General features: G+C 35.0%; 1 non-coding gene across 1 annotated transcript; it reads right to left on the bottom strand.

The window, feature by feature from the left end:
• Positions 1–11,022: 11,022 nt before the first annotated feature.
• LOC128042735 (small nucleolar RNA R71) lies at positions 11,023–11,126 on the bottom strand. The gene has a single exon (XR_008198247.1). It is a non-coding gene; the product is annotated as a small nucleolar RNA R71 (small nucleolar RNA).
• Positions 11,127–12,615: the final 1,489 nt, after the last annotated feature.

Raw genomic sequence — 12,615 nt, 5'->3', positions numbered from 1 at the left:
AGGAAATTATCACAACACAGAGTTAATGTCGCGACATTCAGTTACAATGTTGCAAGGAAATTTTGTCCTAGGAATTAGTTCTTATGTCTATCTTAAATGTAGCTACTTTCATGGCCTAATGTTGTGACGTTGGCAGTAATTTCTCCCAAAAGTTGCATCTTTAGCTCCTGATCCATCCTACATAACCACATAACCTTATTTAGATATAAACTAATATGAAAATATTAAAATTCATACTTTGACTACTTAGAATGTGAAACATAAATTATTACTAAAATTACCTGATTTTGCTATTAAACAAGCTAGAATTATGTGAGGGATACAAATAACATGATCAACTATGGAAGATCACATATTGTTTGTAAATTTACAACCCAAACATTCTCATATAGCATCCTCATTCGTATGGCTATTATTCCACATATATTATTGTCCTTTGAATGGTATTTCCTGTATTCCATATGAGTATAGGTACAAGGAAATGATATTTTCCCTCGGAGTATCTGAAATCCTCATAGAAATTTTATCTAACAGTTGAAGAACTCGATTGAAGTCTTCTAGTAATACCTAGACATCTATATTTTGAATAAAAAAGTGGCAATGGAATATTGATTCCCATATCGACTGTCGTTTGTGTAGTCTTGGATGCCTATAAATCAAGGATAACCAATATGATTGATAGTTGTATGAAACATAAGAAAAGATCTAATGCTTATCTTTAATTATAATAATAAGGTTTATAAAAGCTTCCCACATCACAACTAAGCCTCCCCCTTTACTTGAGCTCTCTAACCTATCTTTGAATTCAAAATCTAGCTTGCAAGCTATTTCAGAATTTTATTTTGGTGGCCCAGGTTTTCGATAGAAAGCATAAGTCAATGTCATAAAGGCAAGTAAACTTGTAGCATTCCAAGAATTTTTAAGGTTGACCTAATCTTGAATATTCCAACACAGTGTCCTTATTGCTCTGGGGCAAGCTATTGTGGGCCAGCCTGGCAAAGCCCATCAACATTGGTTTGGGTGGAGGCAATCTTCATTTAGAAAGATATTTGGTTGGTGGCGCTCATGGTTTTGATAATTTGAAAGGAATTCTCCTAGAGTATGTAATGTTGAATCCATGTACCTATTCACTCCAGATCGATGGTCTTGCACACTATGATATTGAATGCGAGATCTGTTGGATCTGGTGCCGTAAGTGTAGAATTTCGTCTATGTACACTTGAATTATTTTGAATAGATTGGTTTAATAAAATTATCCATGAATTACATCAATACCTTTTGTATATTATTCTCAATGGATTTTGCATGCAAAGCAAAATGGAAGCAAATATTAGCTCACTCATTACATAATGTTTAACTAATAGTAAGCTGTATTACATGGTTGGATCGTAATACGGAAAAACAACTTGTATTAGTAGATGAACCTAAACATGCCCTTAGTGTAAACTGACATGAGCTAACCAATTGAAAGACTAATATGTTGTCTATCAAGTCCGATTGGGGAGATGTTTTATCTTGGGTACGGGAGCGGATGACTCCTAGAAGATAAACACATATATGTGACTGATTGGACTAATAGTACATCGGGCTGGACCCAAGTAGAATAGATCCTGAATCCGTTTATGGATTTATTCACTTATGATGTTTATAGAGTGGCATACCTTAATCCTGAGTGGATGATGGAATATGTATCATGAGTCGTATATTTTGATGTAAGTAAAAGTCTGAGTTTAAATAGATAAGGAACTAAAAGCCTATGTGTTGGGTATACGACTTCTGCAGTCTAAAGCATCATTCCACAATAGTGGAATTCATAGCCCAAGACATGGGTAAATGATATCTTCTCTTTGGCATTACATTATAGATGAAAAGTAAACATGGCCACAGGTCGTTTGTCTTTATGATGAATGACTTAATTACTATTTGTCAGTGATTAACTTTTCACGAAGAAGATGTAATGATTGTCATGAGATAAAATAGAATCATATTGGGAGAGCGGATTTATCCCAAAGAGATTAAGAATATCCTATAAGGGTAACACACTTATGACAAGGTCATTGGACGAGCACTAATCGAGTAGCTTTCGTAACGATGTGTTATTTGGGAGAGCTCAGTCACGATACTATAGTGGAATGACTTCATGACTAAATGAATTTATAATTAGTAGGTGAAAATCTAAAAATTAATTATAATCATTTGAGCCCTAATTACATGTGTCCAATTGGCCTCTCTGCTATCTCGCTGAAACTAAAAATGAATCGCATGTTGAAACAAATGAATAGAAATTTATGGAAATGATATAGTTAAAGAAATGGGTTGCAATGAATGTAGTTTCTCATTGTGCATGGAAATGACCTAAGTGTTAATTTGAGTTCTTTGAATTATTTTTTGAATAAATAACTGAAGTTCGAAAATTAAATTAAATTAATTGGTCATTGAATCAGTTGAATGTAGAAATTAAATATATTTTCTCATGGATTCTTTTATGATAAATTCGTCATTACTTTAACGAAATTAAAGTTAGAATGAGAAAATTATTTAATGGGAAAATTAATTTATTTAAACGAATTTAATAAAAATATTTATTTTGGGAAATAGAAAAACATACATTGGTTTGGAATAAATTATAAAGTGTTAGGTTATAAATCTAATAAGCATATATAATTGGACCCAATACATGAGAGAACTGAATCCCCATCATAATACATATGAGGGGAAGCACACCCTATTAGCCACCCATCTCTCTAGTTCATCTAGGGTATTGGTTTTTCTATTAAATAAGTATTATTTGTGTTCTACTAATTCAACTAGGGTTTCACTTCCTCTCCCTATAAATAGATGGCACTGGAAGGGCTAAATATACAACTTTTGATATATTGTTATTCTGCCCTAAAATAGTTAGAATTTATTTTCAAGTATAAATTATATTTTTTCGAAAATAAAAATTCTACCAATTTCTATAAAAGAGAGAGATTAAAGCTCCTACTAAACGTAAGAAAATTATTTATGGTTCTGTGTTTCATTCGAAATTTTTTGAGCCTACACTCGAAGTGATTCGTGTTACAAGAATAGCAGATAAGATCATTTTGTTGAAAGCTGAAAATGTCAAGGATCCGTTACGCTCGAAGCACATGTATATTTTGGGAAAAGGTTTATTTCTAGAAATATCACAAAATCAGCTTGATTTTCAAAAAAAAGAATTATGTTGTGCAATAAAATTATTTTCGAACCGAAATTTTTTCCAACAAGCTCATACTTTGGTACATGCATCAAAGTCGATGTCTTTTTTATGTTTACAATTCAAGCTAGATGATTTTGAGTTAAATTTTGTTAGAATTTCCTTACCATTAATTTTTGCATTAGGAGTTACTATGGCTTTACTTTTTTGTTACGATTTTGATTCTTCAATTCACAGTTCCATATTCTGTGGTGTTCCATCCATTGTGTTTGGCGCTTACATGGTTCGATTCCAGATGGTAAATTTTTGGTTTTTGTTACGATTGATTGTACCTTTCCCACACCTGGAAACTAAACAATAAATTGTTTTTATCATTTTTAATACTACCATCAGTTTGATTTTCCACTACATTGTGTCTTGGGTTTGGGTGAGATGAAGCCTGCTGCAACCTTGCATTAATGAGCCTCATGAGACCATATGGTGTCACAATATGTCGTGGCTGTTTCCATTTGGTTGAGTCATTGCTTCTATGAAGAGCTAGCTATTGAAATATATATCCTCTAGCAAATCATGCTCGATCATGCTATGATGAATGGCTTTGAATCCTTCATCGTTGACTTCATACACAAACACTGATTTAATTGTGGCCAAGTTCCCATCATTGTCGATGACTTGGTTGTTGGGGAATGTTGTTGGATGGGGGAAGGTGTAGATCGTTCACGCTAATGTACATACACCGCACAATGATTTAACACAAATATATATTTAAAAGTGGTTTTAACTGCAAGTGTGACAGGTTAGTTGTAATATTTGTGCGTAATATAAAATATTCCAAAGATCGAACCCAAAAAAGATCGGGTGATAAGGAGAATGGATAATGATCAAGCATGCAATTAGAAAATCTAGCTAGATAATGGCTAAGTGCAATCAACCATGAATTATGGTTGGAATTGAACTAGAAGGACCAAATTGAGTTGAGACATAGTTGGAATTGAACTAGAGTACTATAGATGAAAACTTGATATGTTTAGGCAGCTGAATTACCTGATTAGTTGGTTGGTTGATTGTTCAAGCAATGTCTTACCAAGTTGCGTTTGGTAAAAGATTTTATTTCAAATCTTGTTAGGCAAGCTGAGTCACAGATTTCAAAGGAGATAGTAGGATTTTTTACCTTCCCACTAAGCTTATTTTCTACTATTTGTTCTATAAAAGGATGCATATAGGCAACATGTTTCACCTTTTTTTTACTCTGTGCTCTTCCATACGTCTCTAAAATTTTTAGTTATCTTTGCTAGAGGAGACGAGGAAGGTTTTTAGAAGCTTGTCAAAATGTCATTGATAAGTACTAGCTGACTGGTAATTTCTTGGAAACCCTTAGGTTGATGGTAAGGGCATTTACGTCTTTGTATTTTTGCATGCATGATCTAATTTTAGTAGATAAATGGTTTGATAATTATTATTATTTCTTATCTCAAGAAGCTAGTGAAGGTCCAAGCAATCGAGGCAAAAGACCAGTAGAGTAGATTCTATCCTGAATATTTGATGAGTTCCTTCTTGCTTCCTTTGAGTTATGAAGCTTTATGATATGTGGTTGTGTAAGGTATGTTTTCTCTGCTGGAGATGGGTTGATATGTTGTGTATTGACATATGTGTATTAAGTTAGTCTTGTCTGTGTGAACATAGCCATGGTCAAGGTAAAAATACCCACCTTGTGTGTGATCCCAGTACCAGACTATCTATGACATTGAAAATGTGGAAAGAAGCATTATTAGTGATTCTTATGGTAAGGTAGCTTTATTGCAAACCGGACTGGCAGATCAAGCGCAGACCTTGCGAGAGAACACATGTTCAATTTAACAAGGATTGTGAATTTTAAAATGATTATGGCTAGTTGGCTGATGATGTATATATACGTTTTGTACTTAACTTTTGTTTTTACCCTACAACCGTATTGTTTTGGTCTTAAATTGGAACTACCCCTTATTATACATGTGTACGCCAAACTCCCTTGATTTGCAGTTTGCAAACATGCCTTTTCTATTAAGCGTATTCTCCATACAATACATGGCAGTGTATGATTTAAAGATTGCCTTTATTAATTTCTATTAATTTCTTTAAGGATGTGTTACTAAATAAGGCAAGAATAAAAACATTACGTCAAATTTCTCTTTGCTCTCCTAATCTAATCCTACATAAAAATGTTGTAATTGAATAACTGTGTTGAATCCCCCTAATGCTTTTCATACGATTGTCTTGAATCTACCCTATGTTTGACCAAGATTTTCAAAGGGGCTTTGTTTAAATTGCAAGAGTTCCTCATTTGTCTTTAACCATACAAGCATGGGTATGATCCTTTGCAAGCCATTGCACAAACTCTTCCCATGTTGTAATAGACACTGGAGGAAAATATTCTTGTAACACCCCAAATTTTGGGACTAGAAGAAATAAGTTTTGAATAATGGAACAGTTAGGAGACTGCACATAAATATTTAGTTTTGCAAGGAAGTGACATAAATGAATGTCTGCTTCAGTGGTTAAGTGATTTAGGAGTGTTTGGAAGTGTCTGAGAAGTTAGGGGTTCAAGCCTTGGCTTATGCAAAATTTTTATTTTAAGTGAATAAAATCCTTGGATCTAGATTGTAGGTTCTTAAATTATTGAGATTAAAATATGATACAAAGGAGTTGTTGGTCTAGTGGTAAGGGGCGTGTAGAGAGTACATGGGGTCTAAGGTTCAAGTGGTGGCGCATCAGAAAGGGAGTATTTATTTTGCTGCCTAATTCGTGTGGGTGGTAGAGTTGGATTGAAATACTGCTAAATGGAGTTTCTCATTTGTTCCTTGTTCTCGATGGGAAGTCGACAAGGTTTTCAAGGTTTTTGTTGCTTTCTCCAACCTGCATTGCTTCCATTCCTAACTGGTGGTGGTCGAGGTTGATTGGCACATTACCTGGGAACAAAGGGTGTGATGATCATTGATTTTCGGAATAAGAGTGTGCGATCGCTCGTGTGGAAAGCCAAACCTGTGAATCATGGGCGATAAACTGTAGAGGCCTCCATGAGCATTTCCATGGGCCTAGGCCGAAATGGGCCGTGTGGGCTCAATGGGCTCGTGGGCCCCACATGGATGAAGTCCACAATTTGTTGCAAATTTTGGACTGGGTTGTATAGATCTAATAACCGTGGCAAAATCTGGGCTGAACAGGCTACACCAGCGTGTGGGCCTACTTAGGCCGAGTAATTAGCCTTGGGCCCATTTACACTGTTATGACCATTTAGGTTACCTAAGTCGCTCAAGGCGACTGCGAACCTTTAGAGAGGTCGATATCTGCACCGAGACCCTAAAATAGGTAAAATGACCGAAATACCCCCATAGGATAGAATGACCGAAATACCCCCATAGGATAGAAAGACCGAAATAACCCCATAGCGTAGAATGATCGAAATACCCCCATAGGGTAGAATGATAGAAATACCCCCATAGGGTAAAATGACCGAAATACCCCCATAGGGTAAAATGATAGAAATACCCCATAGGGTAAAATGACCAAAATACCCCTGTAGGGTAAAATGACCAAAATACCCTCATAGGGTAAAATGATCGAAATACCCTCATAGGGTAAAATGACTGAAATACCCCTATAGGGTAAAATGACTGAAATACCCCCATAGGTTAAAATGACCAAAATACCCTCATAGGGTAAAATGACTATTATACCCCTAAAAGATGAAATAATTGTTATGGCTTTATGTTATGTATGACTGATTTGTTTTATGATATGTATGACTATGATTGAGCATGACATTTTGCATACACGTATGATGTTATGTCACGATATATTGCATGAGGATGGGTTGTTATATTTGGAGGAAGTGTACCATACTGATAAGGTTGCACGGGTCGCCTAAGACGATTGTGGAACTACTGATGGCTATATGCCATTTATTTTACTAGCAGTTTTGCTGCAATACTGTTTAATGCTGCAACCGATGCTAATCTTGGTGTGTTTGGCTGGGTGGGTCGATTTTATCCCCACATGGTGTGTTTGGCGGGACGGAGTGGTGTGTAGTGGCTTGATTAGGTAGGATTTTTAACTGCATATCTGCACTGATTAATGATTTTGTACTGTTACTGCATCAATTAATGATATTACATACTGTTCACTGTATGACTGATTTCTGTTACTGTTATAGGCCAAAACCCCACTGATACTATTACTGAAATTGGGCAAAGGTCCTTCTAATTACTAGCATTGTGATGGACTAAAGCCCAATTGTTTACTATTACAGGAAAGGGCTTAGGCCCACACTAAACTGGACTGTTACTGTAACGAGCTCAGACCCAAACTGCATTTATCTACTTTTTAATTGATTGATTGTTTGTTAGAGGATTACACACTGAGTTTTTGTAAACTCAGCCTTTCCTTGTAACTGTACAGGTAATCCTCAGCCATAGGCGATTTGGTGCTGCGATGGACTCGGGGGTGGCCACACAACTGCAGCTGTTCTACACTTGCTTTTACATAAATTTAAAATTTGTGTGGGGTTTTGTTTATGTAATAAGGAAATTTATGATTGTTTAAATTTTTAATTGGGCTTTGACTTACTTATTTTAAACTGCTAGTGTAGGAGAAGACGGATTTTCAAAATAATTACTATTTTCAAAGACACGCAATTTAAACATTAGAGTTCTCAAAAGCTTCTGCGATTTTAGATCAACCTATAATAACAATGGTATTTAACAAGGCAAACGTTTTGACTTGATGATTTGTTAAATAATAGAGGTTTTTAAACTTAGGAACGAATTCAATGTGACACGCCAGATTCAACCATAACTCCTAGGCCGGGTTTGGGGCGTTATATTTCTAACTATTCTTGAAAATGGCCTCCTAGAGCAAAAGGGATCAGCAACAATTTGATTGCTTCTTTTGAGACTTAAGCATAACTCATCATGCTGGATATATGTTTAAACCATCTAAGAAAAGTCACAGGTTCCCTGGTTGAGTCGTTGTTAAATTGCATATTAGTTGATAATCATGCTAATAAGTACGAATTAATCTCAAATGGAATCGTACTCATGATATGTCGAGCAATGCTGGGTCTTAGCCAATTTCTATCGAAGATAGTTTTCCCCATTTTAGTTTCCATAATAATCTAAATCTACTAACAATAAAATAAATAAAGAAAATTTAAAATTGTATCTATAAGTCCTAGCGTTCCCACTTGTCTCATTAATCGTAAAAATTTATCTTCAAAATTAATTTCTGAAACCTACCCAGCAATGGCGCCAACAACTTAACTGCCTATAAACGGTTATCATTTATAGAATAAATATAAACCAAAAGCATAAAAATTGAGAACCGCAATGTCTACAAGTGCACGAGTCAAATTGTAATATAGTTGTACAATGAAATACCATAAGTATTCTGAGGATCGTACCCAAGGGAGGATGAAACAAATAATGAAAATACTTTTTACAAGACTAAGTCTAAGTAGTAATAGTTAATTCCTATATTATGATGGATCATAAAATAAATTAAAAGGATTAAAAATAAATAAGTAGCAAAATAGATAAATAAGGAAAGATAAACAAATAAATTAAACCGATAAACTAATTAGGAAGATTAACTCACTTCACGGTTTGCAACTAACTTCGTATTGGGGTTCTAGAGTAGATTAGTCATTGATTAAGACAATTATTACCTCTTGACTTTAATTGACTTAATGGATTGGTTGATACTCGTTTATCTCCCGACATCACTTTCTCAATAGGATAAATTATGATTTAGTTGGCTCACTTCATCTTCCGATCTCATCTACCTTATGATAACTTATTAGGGTTGTCAAGCCTAACAGTCTACCAATCCATTTTGAGAAATCCCAAATCCTTCATTAGTTACATCCCTATGCACTCATTAATCTTCCCTAAGGGATTTAGCCACTAATGTTATTCATAATATCAACTTTGATTGAATAAACCATATAAGAAACAAGATCAATTCAGAGAAGAAAAGAGATTTGAATAATTGTGGATTGAGTATCAAATGGGGAATGAAGTAGCAAATCTCTTTAATGGAAGAACTAAAAGAAGAAAAAAAACTGAAGGCTTTATTAAATCAAAAATCCTTAAATCAAAATTGCTTTAAGAAGAAAAACAAGAAAGTATCTAAAAATCGAAAAGAAAATAATCTAAAACTAATAGGGTTTTTGAAGGTATTTGGGATGACTTTCTTACATTCAACCCCTAATGTCTTATTTAGAAAGGTGTGTAGCATAAATTAGGTGTTCGGTACGTCTTAGGTCTTTGTATAAGTTTGATTGTGTAGACAAAAATATCTCAGAATTACTTGGGCAGGACGTCAACGTGTGTCGCGTCACACCAAGGCTATGGCAAGACATGACACCCAATTCCAGCCTCAGTCAATTGTTTGGTGGTTTGACGGCTCGGGAAGCTTGTGCATCACTCGTTGACAAGAAAAAAAGCTCCTTAAGTGCGGAATTGACCCGAATTGACTACTACATTTGAGTGTTGGTCAAGGAGATTAATGAGTGGATGAGAATATATTAACAGAGGATTTAGGGTTTTTCGAGAGGGATTAGTTAGTATAAATTATTTGTTCTTAAACTGTTAGGCTTGACAACCCTAATAAGTTATCATAGGTGAGACGATGTTAGAAGATATGTCAAACCGAGTAAATCGTACTTTATCCTAGTTGAGAAAGTGAGGTCAGGAGATAAGCTAGTATCAACCAATTGATTAGTTAAATAGAGGCCAGAAGGTAATAATTGATTAATTGATGACTAATCTACCCTAAAACCCTAATTTGAAGTTAGTTACAAACCCTGAAGTGAGTTAATCTTCCTAATTGGTTTATTGATTTATTTTGTTGGTTTATTTTTCTTTATTTATTTCTTTTTTATCTATTTAATTTACATGGTTTATAATAATATATGAACTAATTAATACTATTTAGACTTGTTATTGTAAAATTATTTTCATTATTTATTTCATCCTCTCTTGGGTACGATCCTTGGAATATTTCCATGGTATTTCATTGTACTAAACTGTATTAAAATTTAACCCGTGCACTTGCCGACACCACCACTCTTAACTTTTATATTTTTTGTGTATTATTTAAATATAAATGATAGCACGTTTGTAGGAGGTCAAGTTGTTGGCGTCATTGCTTGGGAGGTTTTGGCAATAAATTTTGAAAATAATTTTTTTTACAATTAATAAGATAAGTAGGAACATTAGGACCTATATATATTATTTTTAATTTTATTTTCTTTTTAGATCGTTAATGACTCGAAGCTCCAGCACTCCAATTGAACACAACCAGATCTGGAGCAACTACTTAGGCGTAATGGTCCTGCAATGATTAACAATCCACCTGCAGTTATAAATTTACCCTAGGAAAATACATTCTTCGAAGAACCAAAAAACAATAAAGAAATTTACGGGAATAATTCTCAATGGAACAAAGGACGTTGTGCGAGTACGCCCTACCTACCTTAGATGAGGTGTGAAGAAGCACTGAGTAGCTGGTGATTAAGGCCAATAATTTCGAGATAAAGGCGGCCATGCTCGAGATGATCCAAAACACGCTGCAGTTCAAAAGGGACATGGTTGAATACTCAAATTAGCACTTGAAGCTGTTCCTTCAACTATGTGACATTTTCAAATACAATGGGGTATCTGATGATGCCATGCGTCTTTAGTTATTCCTATTTTCTCTGGGCGACAATGTGGCTGGTTAGTTAGACTTGTTAGAATCAGGTTCCATCACAACCTAGAATAATCTAGCGGAAATTTTTTTATAATTTTTTATTGATTAGTAGAACCATTCAGTTGAGGCGAGAAATCGCCAATTTTAAACAATTTGAAGGTTAATATCTATACGAGGCATGGGAGCATTTTAAGACAATGTTAAGAAAATTTCAACATCACAGACTACAAGTGTGGCTCCAGATACAAATATTTTGCAATGATGTTAACGGACACATTAAATTGAGCCTAGACGGAGCATCCGATGAATCTCTCATGTTCCATACATACGAAAGAACTTATAAAATCATTGATGATATGGTCATGAATTTGTATAAGTGGCCTAATGAGAGATTCATCCACCAACCCAAGCCACCGATAGTAAAAGCCGTAAAGTAAGAGATTAATGATGTTCGATTCCAAGAAATACTAGAAAAACTTAATCTTTTAGGGAAATCTGTCAAGAAGACAAGAGAGGAGCCACACTATAAAAGCCAACCTGAAAGAAGCAAGCTATGTAAACAGTAGGGATCATGGTCTCTATTCAAATACCTACAATATCGGTTGGAGGGATCATCCGAACCTCAAGTAGGGGGTAACCATGGAGGCTCAAATCAAGCTCAAATTCAACAAAACCTTCCTTACCATCTCCACCAGTGCAAAAACGTACTGTTGGTAATGACCATGTTGCATATGGTCAAAGATTCAATCGACTAGAAGGAGAGCTACAAATCATGAAGACAAACATTTGACAAGTCCAAGAGATATGTAGATGACTTGATTCTCAGATGGATAACCTCTGTGACAAAATGAACCAGCTCATGACAATGTTCCAAAAAAAATTGCCAAAGTCTCTCTAGTAACATGGAGAACAACCCTCAAGTGGGTAAGAACACGCAAATGCAATTACACTCCGATTAGGCAAGGCACTAAAGCCGCCAAGCATGCCCATCCATGAAGGGGGAGGTTCAAGAAGAGGCCAATAAATCCACGAAAGGAGAAGAAATCATGTAAGGGGTGTGGTGCGACACACGTTGGCGTACTGCCCAAGTTCATCGAGGTTATTTTTGTCAGCGCAATCAAACTTAACCTAGGATGTGATGAAGACCTAATTTGGGCTGCCAACACCTTTATAAATAAGACATTAGGGGTTGAATGTAACTCAATCATCGTAGACACCTTTAAAAACCCTCGTAGTTTAGAAGTGGTTTTAGTTTATTTTCTTTTCGGCTTTTCAATACTCTCTTGTTTTCCTCTTGAAATCAGTTTTGATTCAAAAGTTTATTTATTTAATTCAAGTATTTCAATGTACGTTCTTTTACATTCATTTTATTTCTTCATTCCAGTAAAGAGATTTACTACTCAGTTTTACATCCATGATTATTAAAATCTCTTTTTTTCTCCAAATCGATTGTGTTCTTTACATGATTTATTCAATCGAGAGAGAGATCATGAATAACAAGAGTGGCTAAATCACTTAGGGGGAGATTAACAAGTGGATGGGGATGTAATTAACAAAGGATTTAGGGTTTCTTGAGATAGTTGGTATAAATTATGTGTTCTTAAACTGTTAGGCTTGACAACCCTAATAAGTTATCATAGGTGAAACGAGGTCAGGACTTAAGTCGAACCGACTAAATCATAATATATCCTAGTTGAGAAAGTGAGGTTAGG

This window comes from Gossypium raimondii, chromosome 7, assembly GCF_025698545.1.
Source record: "Gossypium raimondii isolate GPD5lz chromosome 7, ASM2569854v1, whole genome shotgun sequence".
Taxonomy (NCBI): domain Eukaryota; kingdom Viridiplantae; phylum Streptophyta; class Magnoliopsida; order Malvales; family Malvaceae; genus Gossypium; species Gossypium raimondii.
Note: the sequence above shows the minus strand (reverse complement) of the source record. Positions and strands in the feature narration are given on the sequence as shown.